The 19,124-nt window shown below is 42.9% G+C and overlaps 1 protein-coding gene across 5 annotated transcripts in view; it reads right to left on the reverse strand.

Annotated features, from left to right (window-relative positions):
- TIAM1 (TIAM Rac1 associated GEF 1) overlaps window positions 1–19,124 on the reverse strand; it is a 418,422-nt gene that overhangs the window by 168,366 nt on the left and 230,932 nt on the right. The window contains exon 1 of one of the 5 annotated variants that reach the window (XM_067034987.1): window positions 727–799. The exons of the other annotated variants lie outside the window; for them this stretch is intronic. The gene's annotated coding sequence lies outside the window, so the exon portion shown is untranslated. Of the gene's footprint in view, window positions 1–726; window positions 800–19,124 lie in introns of those variants that run through there. 5 annotated transcript variants of the gene reach the window in all.

A 19,124-nucleotide genomic window follows, 5' to 3' on the forward strand; every position in this document is an offset into this window, starting at 1 on the left:
ACCTCCTACACTCTGCTCGTGACTAATGCATCACACGCTGAGGAAGCAGTTCCTCCCAGCTAGTCAGAACCAACAAGCCCACATTTAAACCAAACCACCCCTCGGAAGCCTTGGGTATAAGCACAGCCCTCCCAAGCCCTAAGGGTACCCCTTGCTGAAAATATTCACCTTGACAGAAAACAAGCAGAGAGATTTGGCTTAGGAGTTCTAATTCTGCTTCTCTCCAGGGCAGGGAACTTGAATTTTCAAGGACCAAACCAAAGAGCACGCCCGCCCAGTGGGGAGGCCACAGGTATTCCTCTTTGAGCACCAGAAAAACTTTTTAACTTGGGACAAATCATTTGATTTCTCTATGGCTTCAGATACTTCCTCAGTAAAATTCAGCACCTAGTAAGCACTTTCAAAATGTAGAATAAGGAGCCCAAAGTTGGGTGTGGTGTGTTAACAGGGAGAAAAAAGGTACTGTGTACATCATCAGTGCAGGGATTTGTTTTTCCAGTAGTGATTTTCCATTCAAAATAGCATCCAGGGGAAGGAGGAGGGGGGTAATCAAGTGTATTCACTAAATAAAGCCCGGTGATCAAAATAACATCAGCATTCTGGTTCTGCCAAGGCCTCACTCACACAAGCACAGGGAAGTGCGGCCCAAACTAATGCTGGCACCAGGGTGCCAGCTCTAAAGCCACCTGTTTTGTTCTGTTTCTCTCACTCCATCCCCACACTCACAGGAACACGCTGCCATCTGTGCTGTACCAGCTTGGCGTGGTTCTCCGTAAAGGTAAATAAGATCCTGACGTTCTTCATCTAAGAAAAAAAAAATCCCTTCAATTTTTGCTTCCAGACCTAAATCTCCATTCAACTCAACCCAACCCAATTCCATTTCAATGTGTGCTGAGAATCTTCTCTCTGTAGCTGGCTCAGCCCAAGATTCCATGGGGATGCTAAGATAGGGAAGGCTCAAGGAACCTTAAAGAGTCTTAAGGCTCTCGGGGATGGGGAGGTAAGATGAGACGATGACCCCCCAAAATGCAGTAAAAGACCTAAGAGCAATCAGGTTATCTACGATGAGCTCAGAGTGCTATGAAAAAATGAATATTAAAATTTAGCATTTTAGTATTTTAATGAAAATTTTAATGCTAAAGCATGCTGATGCCGCTAATACTATTTACAATGAAAAGATATGCTCTTAAGAGGGCAAAGGTAAAAACATACATTTGATTACAAGAATATGCACAATAGGGCTAGATGCCAGTTTAACTTGACTGTGAGTTTTTTAAGCGATGTGTTATGATTACTTAGAGGAAAAAAAAAGATGATCATTTTGGCACCATTTAATCTATAATCAGAATATTGAAAATCCTTAGAAAAGGAAACATTTCTAATAATGGGTATTAATAATGGGTATTTGAAAATAATTTTGCTATAAAATCATGGTATAGAGGAGAATATTCATTCTAAAACACACACACACACACACACACACACACACACTCCAAAGGTTTTAATAAATAAGGACAGGTCATTTCAAATTTTAGGCTATTTAATTTTGAAATGGATGATTTTTTTCATCCTAGAAGTTACAGAGGATTTCCCCAAAAGAGCCCCGTATCAAGAGCCACCATTTTAAGACAGGTAAAAATGATGAAATATGAAATTTTAAAAATCTTGTGCATAAAGCAGCCAGATAATAAAGAATACTTAGGGGTTGAAACTCACGTCTCTACTATTTCAAACACTGATTCAAGAAAAAACAAAGTATGTCTGCTTGTCAGGGAGAGCTCTGGGTCACTTTAGTTCTAATTTGAGGATGGACTAGATTCTTTTTTTTTTAATTTTTTAAAATGTATTTTTCTTCCAATTTTATTAAGATATAATCGACATAGCGCACCATGTAAGTTCCAGGTGTACAGCAAAATGATCTGACTTACATACACCATGCAATGATCACAGTAAGTTTAGTGATCATCCATCATCTCGTATAGGTACAAAATTAAAGAAATAGAAGAAAAGTTTCCTTGTAATGAGAACTCTGAGGATTTACCCTCTTAACAACTTTCCTATATAATGTGCAGCAAAGATAATTATATACATCATGGAGGACATTATTTCCTTAGTACTTATCTTATAACTGGAAATTTGTACCTTTTGATTCCTTCAAGGATGGACTAGATTCTTTTATTTTTATTTTTTTTTGCGGTACGCGGGCCTCTCACCGTTGTGGCCTCTCCCGTTGCGGGGCACAGGCTCCGGACGCGCAGGCTCAGCGGCCACGGCTCACGGGCCCAGCCGCTCCGCGGCACGTGGGATCCTCCCGGACCGGGGCACGAACCCGCGTCCCCTGCATCGGCAGGCAGATTCTCAACCACTGCGCCACCAGGGAAGCCCTGGACTAGATTCTTGATCAGCTTTTCTCAAAGGCACATCCATAAAAGCTCCTCTCCTAAAATTGTGGGTACTGCCTATTCAGGGCTATTTTAGAAGAACACTAGGAATGCGTGCGCTCTCTGTCACTGTGCTATGTGTTAAAAGAATGGCACCAGGGGTGAGTGAATTAAGAAAATAAAATCTCACATCATAAAAAAAAAAAAAATCAGAGGATATACTTGAAGATATTATTCTGAGTGAAATAGGACAGATACTGTACAATTCCACTCATATGAGGTACCTAGAACAGTCACTGAGAGAGAAAGTAGCATGGTGGTTGCCAGGGGTTGGGGGAAAGGGGGAGTCAGTGTTTAACGGGTATAGAGTTTCAGGTTGGGAAGAAATAAAAGTTCTGGACATGGGGCTTCCCTAGTGGCGCAGTGGTTGACAGTCCGCCTGCCGATGCAGGGGACGCGGGTTCGTGCCCCGGTCCGGGAGGATCCCACGTGCCGCGGAGCGGCTGGGCCCGTGAGCCATGGCCGCTGAGCCTGTGCGTCCAGAGCCTGTGCTCCGCAACGGGAGAGGCCACGACAGTGAGAGGCCCGCGTACCACAAAAAAAAAAAAAAAAAAAAAAAAGTTCTGGACATGGATGGTGGCAATGGTTGCAAAGCAATGTGAATATACTTAATGACATTGAACTGTACACCTAAAAATGGTTAAAATGGTAAATTTTATGTTATGTATAAAATACCACAATTTAAAAACTAGAGAGCTTATTAATAACGAATGTTTTCAGAGTGCTTCAAAATTTGCAAAGCATTTCTATATACATTAGATCATTTAATGATCACAGCAACTTGGAGGAAAGGCACATGTATAAACTCTCACACTTGTTCCTTTCTAAGTGACATGTCTATTGTTGAGTGGGTAGAAGAGTGTACTCATGCGTGTACTCAATTCTCAACCCCACACTCTCTTCCAACATTTGTACACATCCTGGAGATACACAGGGAATGTTTATAGATACTTTAAGAAATATGCATTCTGTGATCAGAGTTGCGAATTCCAACTCCTGCAGTCAAGAAATGGATTTCACTTTATTTAACCCACTGTTTTCCAAACTTTCTTAATTGCTCAACTTTATTTTGCAGAATATCTGTGAACAACCTGTGAGAAAGTATTTGATGGGTTACTACTGTACGAACTCATCTAATGAAAGGTACTCATTTATATAGATTTAGCCTCCTTGTAGAAGAAAGAGCCAAGTAATCAAGCTGTTTAATTAATTGGCAACTCCAAGTATCAATATCATGACCAGGACTATCCTCATCTGGTAATCTTCCCTCTCCAATTTTCTAGATCTTCACTCATCCAGATCTTTCCATCAACCATAAAAATACAACACAGACCACGAGACCATCTTTGGCTCTTAGAATTCTTACTCACTGGACATGGATCAAATCAGATCCATTTAGGGTTCATGTATATGTGTGTGAGGGATGGTGTGTATATGCATACATATCTATGTGTATATGTGACTACTGGAATACAAGCTTTAAAAAAATAAAAAGCATAATGGTATACATGCCCCCGAAACCTTTTTTATAAATTCTGGTATAAATGAGTCAGAGAAAGAAACAAATATTTTACTCTGTATTAAACAAATATATCAGAAGAAGGAGGTGCAGGATGAAAGTGAATACAGGTTTTACAGGTGATTTTATATAGCAACAATACTTCAATTTGGAGTTTAATGTATCACATTAATGGCTTCTTCCCACTCATTAAAACAAAAACATCAACAGCCACGAAATGAAATTTCTAAGCATAGGTTTGTTGTTTTTATATTGTGTTTTTAACACAGTGTATCCCCAAACCTTTGAGACATATCAATGAACTGTTCAAAATTAACTTGCAATATGTTATGCATATTTAATTCTCAGAAAGACCTTGATATCTCCCTCTGGGATGTAATCAAAACTAAATCTTCTCCATGCCTTTCAGCAGAATGAAGGCAAACACAGCCCTGGCTTTCCAGGAGTAAACCTGGCCATGTGACTACCCCACCACCCTCCCCTGCTTCCATGATATTTCTGAGGATGCAATTAACTGCTGACATTAGCCCAGGCTTCAGTGGAGCAAACACTAAACCTGCCAACTGTTAGTTCTTGTTGAGGCTTGTGCTGTTTGTTTGTTACATGTGTTCAGTTTCTAATGGGAGGTTGTCAGCTTCTTTTGTTTGAACTTGACACAATGGGAAACGCCCTTAAGGGCTAATTAATTAATCTCAAAATGAAATCTGAAACAGATAATGAACAGGGCTTGAGCAACTGTGAAAGACACCCAACATTACCAGCCAAAATAAGGACTGTTCCCAGACCAGAGTCATCTCAAACTCAGCTGCATTTCATTATGTCACTAGCCATCAAGTGGTCAGGACTAAGAGATTAGTGTTCAGAGAATGGATGGTGGAGCCAGACAGAATTGGATGGAGGTGGAGCCAGACAGAATTGGATGGAAATTCTGCTTCTGCTACTTAATACCCAAATCACCGGGAACGTTACTTCACATCACGAAGACTCAGTTTCCTCACTGGTAGAATAATATTGGTAGACAGGACAATAGACAGGACAATCCATTGGAAATCACCCAGGCCACTGTCTGAGCCATGGAAGTAATCAATAAATGATACCCTGGAGGACAGACTTCAGACTATAGTACAAAGCTACAGTAATCAAAACAGCATGGTATTGGCACAAAAACAGAAATATGTATGAATGGAGTAACCCAGAAATAAACCCACAATCTACAGTCAATTAATCTTCAACAAAGGAGGCAAGAATACACAATGAAGAAAAGACAGTCTCTTCGGCAAGTGGTGTTGGGAAAGCTGGACAGCCACGTGTAAATCAATGAAGTTAGAACACTCCCTCACACCATACACAAAAATAAACTCAAAATGGCTTAGAGACTTAAACATAAGACATGACACCATAAATGATACCCTGGGGGGGGGGGGAATATGCAATTTTTCATTACATCTAAATATTGATTAGTAACCATAATCTCCAGGCTCTTGCACCACAATTAGAAGCTTTCCAAAAAAAGCAAGTAAGAAAAATAAAATTAGTGAAATCAGTGCCTGAATTTATGAAATCTTTTTCCTTACTGATTACAGTGAAAACAAAACACACAAAGCCTTCAAATGGAGTAGGAAGGCACGGCACGTACCAATAGTCACTAGGGGTCCATATGTTTGAGTAGAAACCCCCAGTTATGGATGGAAGAGACAGAAAGGTCAGATCTGAATTGTGAATTTAGAGCAGAGTTCCTCTACAGAGTGTGATTACATGACGTGATCACTTTTTGTTATCAAGAGTAAACAACAGCTATTACAGCTGAGACACAGTGCTTAGTGCTCAAGGTTGGGAAGAGGTCGAGGTGTCCCATCAACTCTGACCCCACAAGCCCAGGCCTGGAGATGAGTGGCCTGTTCCTACAGGGCCTCAAGAGCTAGATTAATAGAGTGGAATTTAAAACTATACAATAAAAACCCTGGGTTCCATTTCTTATTCTTCTCTAGACTCTAATTATACAACCCTTATAACTATGGAATACAGACAAGGGCATGAAATCAGGACATAGAACTGAGAAGCATAAAGAGGAAGCTCAGATAGGAATTATCCTCTAGATAAGTTCATCAAAGTATGCCAGACATATGCAGTTGATCTGCCCCTGCTATCCAGGTGGGATATTAGACTCAGAATAAAAACAGTGTTATTCAACATATAGTTGAGGTGTCAAATATCTTGCAAAACTCTCCCTCAATACTATCCACAGTCAATTTTAAGTAACTTCTAGATTATAGAGCAGCATGGCACTGCCTTCCCAGTTATTAGCATCAAAATGATTTATAACTGTTAAAAAAGACCTTTAAAAAAACACTCATTGGGGAAGAATGACTAAGATAAAGCCAAAAGCAAATGATACAGTGAATATGTATGCAATTCTATCCCAAGGTATGGCTCACCAAAAGCAATAAAATGTAAGACGCTTGCTTGGTGGGGTTCCTGAGAGTTTTGGCCTCTATTTGGCTGTGAAAGCTACAGATACGTTCATATACTCTATTTACTCCTAAAGCAAAGCAAAGGTCCTTTTTTCAATTTCCTCAGAAACTCCAAGCCAACCTAAAGGTTTCCTAAGTTGGTACCAGAGGTATGAAAAATGATAAACAGCAACCACAGAAATAATAGCAGCCTGTGGAGTGAAGAAAAACAGAGAGGACGGGAAAAAAGAAAGGAAATCTTGGAAGCTTAGGGTCCAAAAGGAATCAGGTATATACCGATTAAATTCCAATCTTAAGTTTCAAATGCTCTTTGTTTCTGGCAAGCCATCAAGAGAATCTATTTTTAAGAAATCTAGCCTACCAGCCTCAAAATTGGGGGTCCAGTTCAATTCAGTCAAAGTTACCATGTGTTAAAGGTAAGAGTGATGTGCTAAAATGAGAATATGGGAAAGATTTTTTTTAACGTGGGTGTGGTTACTGAAAATTCAAGACAACAATAAGATTTTTCCAGCCCTCGTAAATGTTAATAACAGACTGGAATATTATATCCTTGACATGTTTTGAATTTCAAAATTTACCCAACCCCTGTCTCAGATAACTAACTTTCATCACACTGGGGTGTGTGTGTGTGTGTGTGTGTGTGTGTGTGTGTGTGTGTGTGTGAGAGAGAGAGAGAGAGAGAGAGAAAGAGAGAGAGAGAGAGTGAGAGAGAGAGAGAGAGAGAAGGGGGCAGAGAAGACATTTATAAAGTAAATAGTATAAATTTTATTTTTTGTAATTATTTATTTTTAAACACAGTTTTTTCACTATTAATGTTTCTTCTCACAGACTGATCAGTTATTGAGAAGGGTTTTTATTTATTTATTTTTTGGGCCACGTGTAATGCCGTTTCTTAGCTCCCGGACCGGGGATCCAACCCACGCCTCGTGTATTGGGAGCACGGAGTCTTAACCACTGGACCGCCAGGGAAGTCCCAACAGTATAAATTTTATATTTTTTTCTTAACAAGGATGTACCACTGAATGTGTTCACTATGATCATCGTTTCACCAAAATCTTGCTTTAAAAAAAAAAATCTATCCATAAACAATTTTTTTTTTTTTCCCAGTACGCGGGCCTCTCACTGTTGTGGCCTCTCCCTTTGCGGAGCACAGGCTCCGGACGCGCAGGCCCAGCGGCCACGGCTCACGGGCCCAGCCGCTCCGCGGCATGTGGGATCTTCCCGGACCGGGGCACGAACCCACGTCCCCTGCATCGGCAGGCGGACTCCTAACCGCTGCGCCACCAGGGAAGCTCTATAAACAATTTTTAAAAATTAAACTTGGGGGGCTTCCCTGGTGGCGCAGTGGTTGAGAATCCGCCTGCCGATGCAGGAGACACGGGTTCGTGCCCTGGTCCGGGAAGATCCCACATGCCGCGGAGCAACTGAGCCCGTGAGCCCGTGAGCCATGGCCGCTGGGCCTGCGCGTCCGGAGCCTGTGCTCCGCAACGGGAGAGGCCACAACAGTGAGAGGCCCGCATACCGAAAAAAAAAAAAAAAAAAAAAATTAAACTTGGGACCAAGAATTTTAGTTGATGATTTGGAGAGTGGCAAATTTGAGTAGGTCATATAGAAAAGTAAGTGGTAATGAATGAGCGTTTGGGGCACAGGATTGGTCAGCATGGATGAGGACGGGAAAGAAGAGGAAAGGGGAGGAAGGAGAGATGAGCACAGACAATTAAAAAACAAAAAAACAAAAAAGGCTGTTCTCACCTTTTCCCCTCCCTTCCAGAACCACGGGGTACAGTTAAAAAGTAATACTCGCAGGTTCCTCTGTGAGCCGCCCTTCCTCCCAACCCAACTCTCCTTGACAAGATGCCCTTTTATCACCTTGCAAATCTTTTTTCCTCCACAGCCCAGTTGTGGAGAAGAAAGTGATGACAACATTTTCAAACCTTGGGTTTTTAACATGACTGAACTTCTCTTAAGTCTTTTAATAATTTGTTCAAGAATGTGCCTGGAGGCACAGAAGCTCCCCCTCCACACCAGCTACAAATTCTAAACAGGCTTCGTTGGGGTTTTTTTCAGTTGAGGAACAAAACCAATTCTCCCCTAAAACCTTCATTTTTTTTTTAACATCTTTATTGGAGTATAATTGCTTTACAATGGTGTGTTAGTTTCTGCTGTGTAACAAAGTGAATCAGCTATACGTATACATATATCCCCATATGTCATCCCTCTTGCATCTCCCTCCCACCCTCCCTATCCCACCCCTCTAGGTGGTCACAAAGCACCAAGCTGATCTCCCTGTGCTATGCAGCTGCTTCCCACTAGCTCTCTATTTTACGTTTAGTAGTGTATATATGTCCATGCACTCTCTCACTTCGTCCCAACTTACCCTTCCCTCTCTCCGTGTCCTCAAGTCCATTCTCTACATCTGCATCTTTATTCCCATCCTGGCCATAGGTTCTTCATGACATTTTTTTTTGATTCCATGTATATGTGTTAGCATACGATATTTGTTTTTCTCTTTCTGACTTACTTCACTCTGGATGACAGACTCTAGGTCCATCCATCTCACTACAAATAACTCAATTTCGTTTCTTTTCATGGCTGAGTAATATTCCATTGTATATATGTGCCACATCTTCTTTATCCATTCATCTGTCGATGGACACTTAGGTTGCTTCCATGTCCTGGCTATTGTAAATAGAGCTGTAGTGAACATTGTAGTACATGACTTTTTGAATTATGGTTTTCTCAGGGTATATGCCCAGTAGTGGGACTGCTGGGTCATATGGTAGTTCTATTTTTAGTTTTTTAAGAAACCTCCATACTGTTCTCCATAGTGGCTGTATCAATTTACATTCCCACCAACAGTGCAAGAGGGTTCCCTTTTCTCCACACCCTCTCCAGCATTTATTGTTTGTAGATTTTCTGATGATGGCCATTCTGACTGGTGTGAGATGATATCTCATTGTAGTTTTGATTCACATTTCTCTAATGATTAATGATGTTGAGCGTTCTTTCAAGTGTTTGTTGGCAGTCTTAAAACCTTCCTTAATATGTCTATAGTATATTGACCCCAAGATAATCTGAAATATACTTTCTTTTAAATGTTATTGAAGTATAGTTGATTTACAATGTTGCATTAATTTCTGCTGTAAAGCAGAGTGACTCAGTTATACGTATATACAGTCTTTTTCATATTCTTTTCCATTATGGTTTATCACAGAATATTGAATATAGTTCCCTGTGCTGTACAGCAGGACCTTGTTGTTTTTCCATCCTCTACATAATAGTTTGCACCTGCTAACCCCAAACTCCCAATCCATCCCTAACCCCCACCCCCTTGGCAATCACAAGTCTATTCTCTATGTCTGTGAGTCTGTTTCTGTTTTGTAGATAAGTTCGTTTGTACCCTTTTTTTAGATTCTATATATAAGCAGTATCATATGATATATGTCTCTCTCTTTCTGACTTACTACAATTAGTATGATAATCTCTAGGTCCATCCACGTTGCTGCAAATGGCACTATTTCATTCTTTTTAATGACTAATATTCCATTGTATATCTATGTATATATATATATTACCACATCTTCTTTATCCATTCATCTGTCGATGGTCATTTAGATCATTTCCATGCCTTGGCTATTGTGAATAGTGCTGCTATGAACATAGGGGTGCATGTATCTTCTTCAATTATAGTTTTCTCTGGGTATACGCCCAGGAGTGGGATTGTTGGATCATCTGGCAACTCTATTTTTAGGTTTTTGAGGAACCTCCATACTGTTCTCCATAGTGGCTGCACCAATTTACATTCCCACCAACAGTGTAGGAGGGTTCCCTTTTCTCCACACCCTCTCCAGAAGTATGCATTTTAACAAAAACATGAGTTTTTAAAAAACTACAGTGGGGAGGGTATCCACTCATGGGAGTGGCCTGGTACAGGCGTGTCAAGAGCCCAAGCAGGGTAGGGGTGGCTCCCACAAAGGGGAGCATGCAGGGTTGATCCGAGTCCAGCCAGAGTGAGGAATGGTGGACAGAAGAGCACCGAGGAGCCCCCCTGAAGGGACCCCCACAGGTCCAATCAGGGAAGACGTGAGTTATCAAAATAAATACTACCACTAACACAGTATAACCATGGACTAAAATAGAAAACCATGAGTCCATCCATATAGGTATAAATAAGTAAGCTCAGCGTTTGTTTGGAAATAGGGGATCGACACCGTTTCAAAGTATCTCTCTATAAAACGTTTACTAATTACAAAGGGGAAAAGAATAACTTCCTAGCAGGGAAGGCTGGCAGATGCCATCTCAACCAAGAGACCAAGGTGAGTGACCATCATCAGAAATGGAGCGGGTCCACACTGGGAGTGCCCAGGGAAGACACGGTGGGAAGGACACACCATCACCATTTAGTGGGTCTGCCAATGAGGTGGAATGTGGATCTGATCTCGAGAAAGCCTCAAGCAAAGCCAAACTGACGGACGTGCAACAAAATAACTGGCCTGGGCTCTTCAACAGAGTCAAAGTCGTGAGCAGCAAGACGGGGGAGCTGTTCCTGACCGAAGCCGTCTGAAGACACGTGACAACTCAAGGCGGCACATGCTGCGAACTGGAAACCCTCTGTTACTTGAAACGGCGCTCGGGACAAATGACAAGAGTGGAAGAGAGCGTGATGAGGAGCTGACGGTCACGTATCAGCTCAGTTCATGATTCTGAGCCCTGTAGGGTGGCTGTGTAGTGGAGTGCCCTTGCTTACAGGAAACAAACACTCATGCCTGGGGGTAATAGCAATTTCCTCCCAAATGACTGAGAGAAAACAACATTCTTTATACGAGAGTGCCAACTTTTCCCAAAGTTTGTGACAATTTCAAATTAAACACAAAATTTGAAGCCTGATTATTTATTCTAAGTTACATACACAGGTACAGAACGGTTATGGATCATTTGTACAAAGAGACATAATTTAGCAAGTGATTTGCTACATTAAAGATGAGAATGAATGAAAGGATGTACAAAATTCGCTAGTTTCATCTTAGGAAAAAAATCAAGCAAAATCCCTTTAGCCACACGTGTGCATGTGCCCTTCTGTCCCCACCAGAATATCTGAACCCTCAGTCAGCAGGCTGGTGTAAACTCAAGGTCCTGCTCTGCCTTTTCATGCCAAGCCACTCCTACAATTGTTGCTATCACTCCGAGTACACGTTAAGTGCATGATACACTCGGGAACACCTCCTGCCAGCCAGAACACCGCCAGGAACTGAGGAACCAGACAAAAATAACTGCCGAGTGTTCTGCTTTCAAAGTCCACATTGCCACAGACTCGGAAAACAACCGTATTAGTCCCAGATCCTCCCCAGACAGCTCCGTGATGCAACCACACTGGGCCTCGGTTTTGTCATCTGGAAAATGGGAAGCTGGCACGATAATCTCTAATGCTGATCAATTCCACCAGCATTTAACAAAGGCCTCCCCAGCCCTGGCCCTGTCCTTCAGGAGCTCCAGTCTAGCAGAGACAGGGGCCTGCGAATAGATGGAATGTGTAATGATCTCATTTCTGAGCACAGATTTGATTCTGTTCAGGGAAGAGACAGCTTGAGAAGAGGGAGAAGTTATAGGAAGATGTTGAGTCTCCACTGAATTCTGAGCACAGAAATAAGGGGCTCCCCCAAGTAGAGTAAAGGGCTGGGGAGGGAAATCCACCCATGGGAGTCTAGCTACTTCACAGTCAGCACTACACAATGGGTGGCTCTGGCGCCCCCTAGCTGTGTGACCTTGGGCAAGTTATGTAACCTCTGCATTTCCTTTCCCCATTTGTAAAAGGGAGAGGATAACATTACCCAGCCTGTTCTTTTTTTTTTTTTTTTTTTTTGTGGTATGCGGGCCTCACTGTTGTGGCCTCTCCCGTTGCGGAGCACAGGCTCCGGACGCGCAGGCTCAGTGGCCATGGCTCATGGGCCCAGCCGCTCCGCGGCATGTGGGATCTTCCCAGACCAGGGCACGAACCCGTGTCCCCTGCATCGGCAGGCGGATTCTCAACCACTGCGCCACCAGGGAAGCCCCAGCCTGTTCTTGATATGGTTAAATGCTTTAATGTATTCCACAGGCACCTATATAGGTAACATTTAATCTATACTTAATTATTAAATTATAAATATGTGATATGTAATAGTATATATTAATAACATAATATTTAACTGTTTTAAGTATTTGAGAATCTGATCTACATTTAATATGTTCTAAATGCCTTGGTCTCTGGGAAGGTTTAATGCTTCAATATAGTCTACAAAAGACCCTGGCACATAGTAAATACTCAATTAACATTCATTGATATTTATTACAGTTATATGGTTTATGAGGGTTATAGCTTGGTGTGGCTCAGAAAGAGGGTGCAGTGTGTGTATGATGAGCGTGGAGTTGCTGCAATTTGTGCACCCAGCCAGAACCAGATTAGCCGGCTGCCAAAGGCTGTAGACCACGAGACGAGGAGTCTGAACTTGACTCTGTCAGTAGTGGGCGTCTCTCTGTCGTAAGTCCTCATTTAGAACCTATTGATTCTCGATTTAACCCACTGAGTTATCTGGTGTGACAGCCAACGGTAAACCAAAGGCAGAGAGTTCAAGGGGCCAGTGGCTGATGGGGAGGAGGAAGAAGGGACAGAATACCACACCAGATGTGACAGGAGGAAATGAAGCAACCATGAGAAGAACAGGGCAATTAGCTCCATGGCCTCACCTTTCTGGGCCTTCCAACCTCAGTAACTTCTACTTGACCAAATCTCAGCTTGAGAGAGGAAAAAAAAAGAAAAGAAAAGAAAAAAACTGACTACAGATTAAATTATGCTCCACGTACTCTGTTGAAGATGACTGAGAAAGTATGAAATGTTTTAAATGCTTCCAAAATTATTATTAAAGATGAAAAGCTTTGGAATTTATAGGGGAAAACATCTCTTAGGCAGAAAAAAAAAAATCACACGGCTGGAATTCCACACTCCTGGATAGGAGAGTCTGGCTGGGATGTCCCTGAAAGTCAAGAGAGCTGCTGCTCAAACGAGGAAACTCGATGATGTGGCCTTCTAACCCTGAAGCTCAGGGCAAGGTGAGGTACAAAGACAGACATCAGGGAATGATCTCTGAAGTTAGCACAGATCCACAGAGGAACCATCTGAAAAACCCAAATCTGATTATAACTAGAATGCAGCATGCATGACCAGACATTAACTCTGGATCTTTAAGCAGGTTATAAATACATCATCAGGCAAAAAAGCAAAGTCCCCAGTGCAGCACTTAAAAAAAAAAAAAAAATTCCCTTCTTCCCCATTCATGGGAAGCTCATGAACACCTAAGGTAAAAATAAATCCAGAATTCAGATCAAATAACTAGCTACCAAGTCAATCCCCTGTCAAGGTCTTCCTAATAGACAACACCTCACCTTCAGAAACGCTTAAGATTAAGATTATAACATGAAATTGTGACGTTAAATTTATTCCTTTTTCACCTGGGAAGTGAGGAAATGTAGCTTCCCAGCCCAGTCAAACCTATGCGGGCGCCACGTGCCTGTGTCACGGCCAATGGAATACAAACTCATATAACGTTGGCCACTTCCAGAATCTACCCCTGACAGCTCCCCTGAGACCCACGTGGTGCCTCTGCTCTTCCCCACACGTCAAACGCAGAGAAGCCAGAAGCCAAAGCAGGTGGAGCAGCCCTGGGTCCCTGAATGACCTTGTGAAGAAAGAGAACCCGCAATAGATGGACGAGGGCCATCATAAACCTCTGAGTATACAAAGCCACTGAAATCTGGGGTTGTATATTAAAGGGGTCAGCCTATCTAGACGAAAAACTGCCTTGGGTTAAAGAACTTTGGTGAGGGGCTTCCCTGGTGGCGCAGTGGTTGAGAATCCGCCTGCCGATGCAGGGGACGCGGGTTCGTGCCCCGGTCCGGGAAGATCCCACATGCCGCGGAGCGGCTGGGCCCGTGAGCCGTGGCCTCTGCGCCTGCGCGTCCGGAGCCTGCGCTCCGCAACGGGAGAGGCCACAACAGTGAGAGGCCCGCGTACCACCAAAAAAAAAAAAAAAAAAATCCTTGGAAATTTACCATCATGGAAGTTAACTTAATTTTACAGACTTACAACTGAGACATACTGGATTCCTGAAAACCCAGCCTTACTAGCTACCTTTCAGAAGTAGAAGTTAACCACTCCCACGTGGAAACGCCTAGCAACTGTGTTCTCTCCTAACAATTTAGTGACACCAAAACGACAAAGCCAACTAAGATGATCTCATGATCACAGCCAGCAAACCCTCAAGGAAGGGCTACCCAACCACGTGGGATGTGAGAAGGAAGGAGGAAGATATTCATTGAAAGAAAACCTATTAAAGGCAGTAGGGCAAAATGTTTATAGGACTGCATCTCACTCAACCTTTCTTTAGAGAAAGGAGAGTCAACATGTCTTCACAAGTCAGCAACACCTGCATCGGCTTGGCAGGACTCACAATATGTAAATAATGAACCGCCATACGCGGGGTGCCGGAACCAAGGAGGAAAACCTGGATTCCCTGGCCCAGAATCTTCACTGTCGGGAAATGTTTTCCGACACTGCTTCGTTGATGCACAGCGAGGAACAGGGTCAAACGTTGCTCACTCTGGGGAATTAATATCCTCCAAAGCGAGACAGGAGGGCCTGAATTGAGCTGCCAGTTTTCTAAAAAAGGTTAGGACCCACCTAGGGAACAGCTGATATTACTAAGAAAATGTTTTCTCTTTAATGACACCACCCAGTGAAAGACAGAAGCTTTAAACATTGAAGTGAAATCACTCCAAAAATGTCCACCAAGGTTCCCAGTAACTTGGGATACAGATTTTGGCCCAAACAGCCATGGGAGCTGGTTTAGCATTATGTTTGAGTCAACTTAGGAATTTCTTAAAAGACTCATCCTCCCACACCTGGGTCTATGGACCAATTTCAGAACAGGTCCATTTCCTCTGTGTTGGAGTGTATCAGTGCACAAAGGGCAGTTCTTGGACTGGGGAGACAGGGGCGGGGGGGGGGGTGGGGGCGGTGGATGGGACACCCTGTTTTTGACTCAGCAGTCTAATTATCTCTGTCTACCTCTTCATAGGGAAAGAGAGGACTGAACAGTGACTGAGAAATTAGCCTCGAGGGCCAGGAAGATTATGGGGTGAGTCTCTCAACATCACTAAACTTCAACTTCTCATCTGTAAATGGTAAGAAATCAGTTCCAGTGATTGTTCCTAGTAACACCGAACCACCACCATCCCACCCCCAAGTGACCAATGACGATTAAATGTAATAATATGCAAAAGCACATACCTGACTTGGAACCTAAAAGATGAATCAATAAAAGTTATTATCATTAGCACCTATCACTCAGCATGTAATGTCAGAGCCCTTGCAAACAGGAGGAAAACTGAGAAATAAAGAGATTTCACGGTTTCTAAGAAGACCCCCCCTTGTTCACAAAATACATTCCCTACCCAGCTGAATAATAACCAAAAAATCCAATTAGATGTTGATTTTTAATTATTTCTCGAGAAACACATACCTTTCAGAGAAGTAAACTTGCGCCTTTATCAGTATGAAGCATTCACTGAATCCACAGATAATAAGAGGCCCCTTTTACAAACAACAAACTGAAGCTCAGAGAGGTCAATGATGCTGCCCAAATTCTTAGAAGTAGCTAAGTGGGAATTGCAATGTTGGTCCATTGGACAATAGATAGATGGCCTTTTCCTATAGAATTCTGCCAGATACTAGTAACTGCATTCCTTCCAAGGGGAAAGTTTTTATAGCTAGAGAAGAGTGAAAGGAAGAAAAGAGAATGTGAAAACATTATGAAGATGGAAGGAATGAACGGGGCAGGGCATGGAACAGAAAGGAGTGTCAGGAAGCGTTTTAATGAACGTAGGGCTGCCCGACGAGAGAGAGCTTAGCAACCTTCTCAAACTCACATCACACACAACCTTTGAATTATAGCAGCTACTGGAGCAAAAAATAATATTTATAGGCATAAAGTACATCCTATATATTATAAGCTACAACCAGCTTTAACTTAAATCTTCTCGCAATACACTAAGAGTGGTAGAGAAGCAGGATTTTCATGCATAAATTATCTCTTCTAAGAATTTGATGACTTCCCTGGTGGTGCAGTGGTTAAGAATCCGCCTGCCAATGCAGGGGATACGGGTTCGAGCCCTGGTCCGGGAAGATCCCGCATGTCATGGAACAACTAAGCCTGTGCGCCACAGCTACTGAGCCTGCGCTCTAGAGCCCATGAGCCACAACTACTGAAGCCCGCGCGCCTAGAGCCTGTGCTCCACAACAAGAGAAGCCACCGCAATGAGAAGCCCGCACGCCGCAACGAAGAGTAGCCCCTGCTCGCCACATCTAGAGAAAGCCCGCACGCAATGAAGGTCCAACACAGCCAAAAATAAATAATAAATAAATAAATTTATAAGAATGTGAATACATTGATTTGGGGGAATATTTGCTTTGAGTATTGTTGATAACTCTGGAAATTCAATAAACTCCTTTCCTTAAAGATTACTGACACAGTACCTACAAAAAGTACTACTGGGCTTCCCTGGTGGTGCGGTGGTTGAGAGCCCCGCCTGCCGATGCGGGGGACATGGGTTCGTGCCCCGGTCCGGGAGGATCCCACATGCCGCGGAGCGGCTGGGCCCGTGAGCCATGGCCGCTGGGCCTGCGCGTCCGGAGCCTGTGCTCCGAAACGGGAGGGGCCACAACAGTGAGAGGCCCGCGTACCGCAAAAAAAAGTACTACTGAGGGGGAAAAACACCAGGAAAGTCACTTAACTCTCTTCGAGAATTTTTTTTTTTTTAACCACATTTACTTTAATAACAGATCCTGGCACTTGAGTTTTAATGATATTCTGAGTCTTTGTGGAGATTCCCATCTGGGTTCCAAAAATCAACATTTGCAACATTTGTAAGTGAACAGAATGTTGGTTCACAATCCAAAGAGAGGAAAGAGAGATTGTTCTTTTAATGTCATTTATGACGTGCGGGGGCAAAATAATTTATACCAAAAAAAAAAAAATAGGAGTTAAATAGAGTGCATTTTTAAAAACTTGATTAGGCAGATATTTTTAAAACAAGAACATTACCAGAGCGCTCATCTCTGCAGCCCAAATGGACGGATTCTGAGTTCTAAAGGAAGTATAAAATGCGGTTCCCTGGGCGTCCCTGGTGGCATAGTGGTTAAGAATCCGCCTACCGATGCAGAGCACAAGGGTTCGAGCCCTGGTCCGGGAAGGTTCCACATGCCACGGAGCAACTAAGTCTGTGTGCCACAACTACTGAGCCTGCGCTCTAGAGCTTGTGAGCCACAACTACTGAAGCCGGCACGCCTAGAGCCCACGCTTGGCAACAAAAGAAGCCACTGCAATGAGAAGCCCGCGCACCGCAACGAAGAGTGGCCCCAGCTCGCCGCAACTAGAGAAAGCCCAAGCGCAGCAACGAAGACCCAATGCAGCTCAAAATAAAGTAGATAAATAAATTTATTTTTACAAAATGCAATTCCCTTACGGTATACAAACAATTCAGCCACTACTAGGAATACTGATTAATGCTTATTGAGGATTTGTACTATGCATGTCTACAGGTGTAAACTCATAATCTTCCCAATAATCCTGGGAGAAGGAAATTATCATTATCAGGATCAACTTACAGATGAGGAAACTGAGTCTAGAAACATTAAGTCTCTCATCTAAAAGTGCTTAAGTGGTGGCCTGGTGGGGATCACACTGATCTTTACTTAGCTGGAGAGGAGGAAAAAAAGACTGAATATAAAGAAAATCAGGGGCTTCCCTGGTGGCACAGTGGTGTGAGAGTCCGCCTGCCGATGCAGGAGACACGGGTTCGTGCCCGGGTCCGGGAGGATCCCACATGCCGCGGAGCGGCTGGGCCCGTGAGCCGTGGCCGCTGGGCCTGCGCTTCCGGAGCCTGTGCTCCGCAACGGGAGAGACCGCGGCAGTGAGAGGCCCGCGTACCACACACAAAAAAATAAATAAATAAAATAAAGAAAGAAAGAAAGAAAGAAAATCAGGAGAGCCTTCAAGAGTAGGATTTAAGCTTATTTTCTCAACTGTGGATAGGTGATGACTTGGGATAGGCTGTCAAGACATTAAAATGTTAGTGGAACCCGTGGACTCTTGGACCTTTTTTATAAGGAAGAAAAAGGGCCAACACACTCAAAACAGATCATGAAAGGAAAGCATGAATTTCTTGAAATTTCTCCTACTGCCCTGAATATATATAGTAAAACAAGCAGAGCAGACATCAGGCTTCTCAAACTGGGGCCCATATTTTTCATCTCAACTCAATATACAGACGTATAGCCTGCTTTCTTTTCCATTATGTTCCATTACCTTGTTTTGGTAATGTTGGCCCCAAACCACTAACATTATTTAATAAACCCCAAAAGGGTCTCAACCCTCAGTTAAAAATCACTGCCCAGATGGAAATTACAAGTCTCCACATGAAGCTATTTGTATTTCTTTTAAACATTCATGCTTTTAAAGGGCAGGGGTCACATAACCTTGCTCACTTTAGCAATTCTGCATAGATCTTGGGAGGTGACCCTAAAACAAAGGTTCTCAGCATAGGATCCCTGGAGAACTTTCAAAGGCCTTTGAACCTTCTGGAATTGGAGACAAAATTATG

This window comes from Kogia breviceps, chromosome 5 (genome assembly GCF_026419965.1).
Source record: "Kogia breviceps isolate mKogBre1 chromosome 5, mKogBre1 haplotype 1, whole genome shotgun sequence".
Taxonomy (NCBI): Eukaryota; Metazoa; Chordata; class Mammalia; order Artiodactyla; family Physeteridae; genus Kogia; species Kogia breviceps.